Source organism: Macaca fascicularis, chromosome 4, assembly GCF_037993035.2.
Source record: "Macaca fascicularis isolate 582-1 chromosome 4, T2T-MFA8v1.1".
Lineage (NCBI taxonomy): Eukaryota > Metazoa > Chordata > Mammalia > Primates > Cercopithecidae > Macaca > Macaca fascicularis.
In genome coordinates, this window is record NC_088378.1 from 57702205 (window position 1) to 57711276 (window position 9072).

A 9072-nucleotide genomic window follows, 5' to 3' on the forward strand; every position below is an offset into this window, starting at 1 on the left:
TTATACCTTAAAATTATACACACAATCATAAAGACAACATAGGTTAAGATAATTAACTAGCATTATGAAAAGCAGCCTGTTATCATGATGTTGCATTAACTACCCAAAGTAATTCAGAAGAATCCTAGATTCTGAATGTGAATAAGGCTGAGACTCAAACTTTATTGTGATGAAAATGGTATACAATTGAACGAATAAATGTATGCTACTGATTATTAATAAAATCTTTATGTTTACTTTCTGCCCGCTAAAAAATTGCTACTAAATAGACGGCTCATCTTAGAGTTAGTGGCATTTCAGAACTGAGAAAATATGATAGTTCAACCTCATTCCTTTAAATACCTTGATATTGGCCGGGAGCGGTTGCTCAAGCCTGTAATCCCAGCACTTTGGGAGGCTGAGACGGGCGGATCACGAGGTCAGGAGATCGAGACCATCCTTGCTAACACGGTGAAACCCTGTCTCTACTAAAAATACAAAAAACTAGCCGGGCGAGGTGGCGGGCGCCTGTAGTCCCAGCTAATCGGGAGGCTGAGGCAGGAGAATGGCGTAAACCCGGGAGGCGAAGCTAGCAGTGAGCTGAGATCCGGCCACCGTACTCCAGCCTGGGCGGCAGAGAGAGACTCCGTCTCAAAAAATAAATAAATAAATAAATAAATAAATACCTTGATATTGAACTTCATCATGTATATGTACTATTTTTATTTTATTTTTTTTTTTTTTTGAGACGGAGCCTCACTCTGTCGCAGGCTAGAGTGCAGTGGTGCCATCTCGGCTCACTGCAACCTCCGTCTCCCGGGTTCAAGTGATTCTCCTGCCTCAGCCTTACAAGTAGCTGGGACTACAGGCGTGCGCCACCACACTCAACTAATTTTTGTATTTTTAGTAGAGATGGGGTTTCACCATGTTGGCCAGGCTGGTCTCGAACTCGAGACCTCAGGTAATCCGCCCACCTTGGCCTCCCAAAGTGCTGGTTACAGGCGTGAGCCACCACGTCTGGCCAGATGTACTATTATTTATAAATCCCTGACTGATGGACATTTAGGTTGTTCCTCATTTCTTTGCTAATGTAAAATAATACTGCAAACTGATAACTTCAATTATACTAGTAATATTCTAGTTCTGAGGACAGGTGGTAAGTTCATGGATGTTCATTTTATTATGCTTCATAGTTTAATAAAATGAACATATATATAATATATATAGCCTATTCCTTGCACATAACAAAAATTGTGAACAAAAAAAAAAATTGCTGCAATAAAAATTCTTGTGCACACATTGCTGAGCATTTTCCTTAAAATAAATTCCCAGAAGTGGAATTGCTGGATCAAAGAGAATACTTATTTAAAATTCTAATATTTATTGTCAGACTGCCTTCTAGAAAGTTATACTAATTTTATAATCCCCACAACAAGGTATGGTTAATACTGGCATTACTAAATCTCAATAATCTTTGCTGCTATGTCATGTGAAAATTCAAATTATTACTAGGCAAAGAGAATTTTTAAAATAATTATTCAAAGCAAAACTGTTCACCTTTTTAACCCACACTACAATGGGGCCAGATTCATCTTAATAAACAATTCTGATCATGTCACCTACCTACTCCATAACTTTCAATGACTTTTAACCTCATGGTTAAAGTAAGAGCTCTGGAATCAAACTGCCTGGGTATGACAAATCGCCATTTTTTTTAAAAAAAAGTTCAGACCCTCATCAAAAATACAAACATCAACAAACAAGTATCACTGATTAGTTTGTCCAACTTAGGGGAAAAAAATGGTACCATTACATAAGATTTCAAAGTGTTAACTTGGGTTGAATTAAGTTTATCAGAAAAGTACCCTGGCTGGGTGCAGTAGTGCACCTGTAGTCCCAGCTACTTGAGAGGCTGTGGTGGAGGATTGCTGGAGCCCAGGAGTTGGAATCCAGCACAGGCAAGATAGCGAGTTCCCATCTTTAAAGGAAACTGCATACTGATATTTTCTTCAGTTCACTTTCTAATAATTGTCAGATCAAAAGTGAAAGCAACACTGTATCTTCATGCTGAAAAATGATTGCTGTTTCTACTTGGCGAAAATGTTATTCAATGACTAATTAACTTTTGTGATGTATAACAATCTCCCATTAATATAAATAAAACATCTAAAATAACTAAACAACCAGGGTTAGAACCGTTCCAAAGACTATTTACACAGAACAACAAGGACTTGCAATAAAAACAAAACAAAAATAAAAACGACCCATACAATGAAAGCCAGATATTATACATTAAAAATGTAGTAGAAGTATTTTTTGGTGAGCAGCAAGACATATTTAATCAATATTTAGGCACAGAATGCACCATTCCAAGCATGGACCATGATCTAGTTTCTTGCAGTAGCAGCCAACTGGACTAACACAGTGCTACTTCTTTTACTGTTCAATCAAATTCCTCCACTGCCTTAGGGAATCAACTACCCTACTTTACCGTCAGAGATAAGCTTCGTTTTCGTAGCAGAGAACATTCATTCCAATTATAATGTCCTAGCTTTTCTTCCTCATGGAGGAAATTTGATAAAAAATTTTAACCTTCAATAAATAATTCATAAAGGTCTGACAAGTTTCATGATCGCTAACATTCAAATCCATTTCCAAAACTGGAGTTATACAATATACTTCTGTGCATGAGATTATACTTATTGTTCACTAGATTTATGAATAACTTCTGGAGGACATGTTTTAAAAGTCGTATTAACATATGAGTTGGCAAACATTAAATTTTGTTCCCTTAGAAATTGACAGAGAAGTCAGAACAGTGATAAATCAAGTCATCTGAGAGTCACTGTTCCCTTAATTGTCGTTCTTTCATTTGCTGTATTTATATACACACTGCTACTCCATAAAGACTTCTCCATCTTTCCCACCACTTTCAACTAAGAACAGTAACCTAAAATCACACTGAACTAGACAGAAGAGACTCCAAGGATTTCTCCAAGGTATACCCAGGATCACGGCCCTCTAGGATTCAAAGAACTGTAGCCCTTTTACTGCAATTTTCCTTCAGAACCACCTTTCCCGTTCCTTCCCTCCTGGACACCGCCGACTAGCGTGTTGGGGGTGGGGTGGGAGACCGTCGGCGCAAGGCAGCCAGCAAGACAGGCTCTACCCAGCCAAACCTGCACCTTCGAGGCCGAAAAGCCTGGGGCTCTTCCTGCAGCACCGGGCGCGGCCAACCCTCGCTTCCCCAGGGCAGGGCTCAGCTCGGGTCAATGCAACCAGCCAAGTCAGGCCCGGAGCGGGCCGGCTCTGTCCGCCAGTCCACAGCAACCTCTGGACCCTCGCCAGCGGGGATGGGCGTGGGCCCCGGCGGCCACCGCCCCGCCAACTCGAGCAAGGGAGGAGAGCACCCGCTACGCCGGCCCGGGACCTACCTGGAGGGGAGAGCAGAGCTCCTGGACAGCAGCCACGGGCCTGAGGGCGGACGCCGAGGCGGCCGGAGCCCGTCCCAGCAACCCCAAGTATCCCTGGTGGGGCAGAGCGGGGAGAGGAGCGGGCCGGCTGCCGCGGGCCAGCGCGACCCGTCGCGGGGGTCGCGAGGACCTGGCTCTCCCCTTAACACCAGGACACTGCCGCCGCCGCCATTTTGCCTTCCACTCAGTGTCGCCGCCGCCGCACTCCGCTGCAGGTTTCCCGGATGTGGGCATTTCCCGGCGTCGCTTGCGCGGGGGCCGAGGACTGGGGGCTTCTGCCCGCCCGGCTGCTGCGAGGGAGCGCACAGCCAGCGGCCTCCGGGCCTCGTTGCGTCGCCCGCCGCTCTGATCGTTCGTGAGCGTCGCCCCACTTTGCTCCCGCCTGCCCCTGCCCAGACGACTCACCCGCGGCCGTGGGTTAAGGCTCTCTCCTGTTGATTCAATCCTTTTTCCCATTGATCTATTTCTCTGGACCGAGTAGGGATGCGCATTTCACGGAGCTACGTTCTCACAAGGGAACAACTGTGAGTCGCTCTGGGAAACCTTGCTGTGGGACCTCAGAATTCGAGATTTTTGGCGCTTTGAAATAAAATTTTATTCTTGCTTAGCGTTCTTTCCCCGAACAAGCCTGTGAGCTTCCACCATCTGTATTTTCTGAATCAGGCAGATAAGAAATTCTTGAGCCAGGACCGATTGATTAGCAGCAGTTTAGAGATCTTATCTGTCAACCGCATCCGTAGAAGGAGGTCGTTATTGCCATAATTGGAGTAACGGTGACGGTGTGACAAGAGGTTTTACTTATGGTTAAACTGAATGTAAAGTGTGAGACCGGATCGTTGGGTTTGATGTATAAAGTACCGTCTACCCTTTGTGAAGAGCGCCCTTGCCAGTTTTTCCTCTAGGAAATATACAGCTGGCGTTTTTAAGTACCTTCTTTCGTAAGTTTTCTACTACAGACTATAAAAAAATTAAAGACATCTTTTTCTGACGTTAAAGTAGTAACTGGCTACTTACTGTATCCAGAAATCCAAATGTGAAAACCTGGTAAAATATGTTCCGGCCGGGCGCGGTGGCTCACGCCTGTAATCCCAGCACTTTGGGAGGCCAAGGCGGGTGGATCACAAGGTCAGCAGATCGAGACCATCCTGGCTAACACGGTGAAACCCCGTCTCTACTAAAAATAAAAAAATTAGCCGGGCGTGGTGGCGGGCGCCTGTAGTCCCAACTACTTGGGAGGCTGAGGCAGGAGAATGGCGTGAACCCAGGAGGTGGAGTTTGCAGTGAGCCGAAATTGCGCCACTGCACTCCAGCCTGGGCAACAGAGTGAGACTCCGTCTCAAAAAAAAAAAAAAAAAAAAAAAAAAAGATTATGTTCCAAGAATATTTGGTTGAAAGCCTATTTTCTACAAGCACAGAGTTTGTATAAGGTAGACAATGTGACCCAAGGTGGGTCACTAAAGAGCTTACTTTCTTCAACGGAAGGGTGACCCATTAAAACGTTTTCAGCCCTAAAATTATATGAATTATAGGAATCTAATATGTCCACAGGTCTACTTGCCCTATCCAAAAGGATTCTGCATCTGGAAGAACAGACTGCCCCCAGAATCCTGTCACCTCTGTCATCAACCAATGGTATTCAATGCTCTCTAAACCTAAAGGAAAGTATCTCCACAAACTCTCATCTTTGGGGAAATTCCTAGATAATTCAGGGAGCTGAGTAAATTGCTCTGTGTAGGACTAGGAGTCTTACTCCTGTGAAGTAGGGCGAGAGATGAGAGTAGGGAAAGGAGAGGTGCAATGATCAGCAAGAGAACAAACCGACGAGATGAAAAGCAGCGGGGACTGCAGGTGTGGAGAGTGCTGATGGTTGGGGAAATACTTACTGTGGGTGCTGGATGTGTGTGTGGGAATGGCGATACCTGCCATCGCATTTGCAGGTTTTTATATCATTGTGATGGAAGATCTTGGTCCAGTTTCAGCCTACTCAACTCTTCAGTGCTTCATGGAAATGGGGCTTTTTTGTTTTTAGCAATAGATGTAGAGTCCGATTTCATGCTTGAGTGACCTTAGAAAGGAAGGAGGGGGCAATGTACATGGAAGAAGTCTGGAGACCAGTGTGGCCCTGAGAACATAAACCCTTCCAGAAATTCATGCAATCTTAGGGTAAGACATCAGACTATGTGCCACCCACTCTTAAGGAATGGGGAGTTGTGCTCCATCATCTTGACTCTGTCTCAAATAAATAAATAAATAAAGTGGATAATTCAAACACATTATTTGAAATTCTGCAGATTTATCCCTTCTCCTTCATTTATTTATTCAAACATTTATTGGCCGGGCATGGTAGTTCACACCTATAATCCTAGCACTTTGGGAGACCGATGTGGGCGGATCACTAAGTCAGGAGCTCAAGACTAGCCTGGCCAACATGGTGAAATCTTGTCTCTACTAAAAATACAAAAAATCGGCCATGGTGGGCGCATGCCTGTAGTCCCAGCTACTTGGGAGGCTGAGGCAGGAGAATCGCTTGAACTCGGGAGGTGGAGGTTGCAGTGAGCTGAGATTGTACCACTGCACTCCAGTCTGGGTGACAAAGCAAGGGTCCATCTTACATAAAAATAAATAAACAAACAAACAAAAGAAAAACCCTTTATGTCTGTATGGCCTCATGGATATCTATTTTATGCTTTGGGTATTTATTTTGTTGCTCAAGTTGTTTCAGTTTTGGCCACTGGAGCTCTTTCAGTTGGCTTGTCGCATGTGTGTGTGTGTGTTTTAAAGAACTTTCTGCCCAGTTTGGTGGCTCACCCCTTTAATCCCAGCACTTCTGGAGGCTGAGACAGGAGAATCACTTAAGCCCAAGAGTTCGAGACCAGCCTGGGTAACATAGCAAGACCTCATCTCTATAAATCAGCCAGGTGTGGTGGTACACAACTGTAGTCCCAGCTACTCAGGAGGCTGAGGCAGAAGGATCGCCTGAGCCCAGGAGGCCAACGCTGCAGTGAGCCTAGATCTAGCCACTGCACTTCAGCCTGGGTGACAAAGCAAGACCTCATCTTTAAAAAAAAAAAAGAACTTTCATATTTTCAGGCAGTACAAGATGCTCCAAAATCTCTTTTTTTTTTTTTAGATGGGGTCTCACTCTGTCACCCAAGTTGAAGTGCAGTGATATAATTATGGCTCACTGCAGCTTCAACCCCCAGGACTCAGGTGATCCTCCTGCCTCAGCATCCGAGTAGCTTGGGATTACAGGCTCAGGCCATCACGACTGACTAATTTTTTTTTTTTTTTTTTTTTTTGAGACCAAGTTTTGTTCTTGTTGCCCAGGCTGGAGTGCAGCAGTGCCATCTCGGCTCACCGCAACCTCCGCCTGCTGGGCTCAAACAATTCTCCTTCCTCAGCGTTCCTGAGTAGCTGGGATTACAGGCATGCACCACCATGCCCAGCTAATTTTGTAGTTTTAGTAGAGAAGGGGTTTCTCCATGTTGGTCAGGCTGGTCTTGAACTCCCGACCTCAGATGATCTGCCCGCCTCAGCCTCCCAAAGTGCTGGGATTACAGGCGTGAGCCACCATGCCTGGCATGCCTAATTTTTGTATTTTTTGTAGAGACCAGCTCTCCCTATGTCGCCCAGGCTGGCCTCGAACTCCTGAGCTCAAGTGATCCGCCCGCTTTGGCCTCCCAAAGTGCAGGATTACAAGTGTGAGCCACCACACCCAATTCTCCAAGTTATCTTGTATATTTCTTGCCCTGGTTCAGGGATCACCATTCCCCCAAGGCTTCCTGGTTCCTTTTATTGGAATATAGTATAAGAAACCAAATCTGGGTGCTAGATATATGCCTTGCTACTGGTGTATCATGGATTCTAGGACCTCTCTGGCTAAGATTTTTTAAAGTTTATTCTATCCTTATAGAGGGGTAAAAACTCTTATGATTTTTTTGCAGCTACAACATTTTAAAAAATATTTTAATTAAATTTAAATTTAATTTAATTTTGAGTCATGCTGCCACCCAGGCTAGAATGCAATGGTTCACTCACTGCAACCTCCGCCTCCCAAGCTCAAGCAATCCTTCTGGCTCAGCCTCCCAAAGTGCTGGGATTACTGGCATGAGCCACCTTGCCCAGCTGAACCTTATTTTAAATTAACATTATCTGATCAGCCAGCTTCCAGTCATTCTACTTCTCCTGCACCCCCTGGAGTTTTCTGCCCTTTTTGTACACATTGAATGTAGGGAAATGTTGGGAACTGGCTCAATGCTAAGATGACTGTGGCCCAGCACCTCGCTGTTAATTGTTTTATGTTGCCGTTTAACATTAATGGTAGGTCAGAATGATACCAATAAGGGTTCAAATAAAATAGTTGCATATCATATATTGGGTCTCCCCATGCTTCACATCTGTAAAACAAGAGCACGACTACTGTTCAGACCTTCATTTTTTTTTTGAAACAGTTTCGCCGGTTTCCCAGGCTGGAGTGCAATGGAACGATCTCCGCTCATCGCAACCTCTGCCTCCCGGGTTCAAGCGATTCTCCTGCCTCAGCCTCCAGAGTAGCTGGGTGAGGCATGCGCCAATATGCCTGGCTAATATTCTATTTTTTTTTCTTTTTTTTAAGTAGAGATGGGGTTTCACCGTGTTGGTGTTGGTCAGGCTGGCCTTGAACTACTGACCTCAGGTGATCCGCCTGCCTTGGCCTCCCAAAGTGCTGGGATTACAGGTGTGAGCCACTGTGCCCGGCCCAATTTTTTCTTTCTTTCTTTTTTTTTTTTTTTGAGATGGAGTCTTGCTCTATTGCCAGGTTAGAGTGCAATGGCACGATCTCAGCTCACTGCAACCTCCACCTCCTGGGTTCAAGCGATTCTCCTGCCTCAGCCTCCCGAGTAGCTGGGACTACAGGTGCCTGTCACCACACCAGGCTAATTTTTGTGTTTTTAGTAGAGACAGGGTTTCGCCATGTTGGTCTTCAACACCTGACCTCAGGTGATCCACCCCCCTCGGCCTCCCAAAGTGCTGGGATTACAGGCATGAGGCACTGTACCTGGCCAGACCTTCTGTTAGTCTGAGCTAGATACTATTGATACCATAAGCTTAACTAAAGGCTCGATATAAACTATATACTGTTGAATTTAGTATGCTTCTTGGACAAGAGTCTAGAGTGGATTATTAAAAGGATGTTTCCATAATACAATTAAATAGAAGTACTATTCACAAAGGACCAGGAATTTTTCAATTATGCCAAATTTTTGATAGTATGATAACTACAGCACATTTTCTCACAATAACCTTGTAAATAAGATAAATGGAATGAAACGTCAGTAATTAGGTTGTTATAAATATTTCAGTAACTATAGCCAAATAGCAAAGATTCATGTTTCATTGATAATTGAGAAGACTCCAGCAGTGGGCCTAAGACCTTCATTTCATTTAACATCTTTCTGGCTGGGCATGGTGGCTCTTGTCTGTAATCCTAGCACTTTGGGAGGCCAAGGCAAGCAGATTGCTTTAGCCCAGGAGTTCAATACCAGCCTGGGCAATATAGTGAAACCCCATCTCAATAAAAATTGCAAAAATTAGTCAGGCTTGGTGGTACATGCCTGCAGTCTCAGATTGGGAGACTGAG

General features: G+C 44.6%; 1 protein-coding gene across 8 annotated transcripts in view; it reads right to left on the reverse strand.

Annotated features, from left to right (window-relative positions):
- The window catches only part of LATS1 (large tumor suppressor kinase 1), a 58361-nt gene extending 54717 nt beyond the window's left edge, over window positions 1-3644 (reverse strand). For all 8 annotated transcript variants that reach the window (XR_010586280.2, XM_065543568.2, XM_045391381.2 and 5 more), the window contains exon 1: window positions 3414-3644. The gene's annotated coding sequence lies outside the window, so the exon portion shown is untranslated. The remainder of the gene's footprint in view (window positions 1-3413) is intronic.
- Between the last annotated feature and the right edge of the window lie 5428 nt (window positions 3645-9072).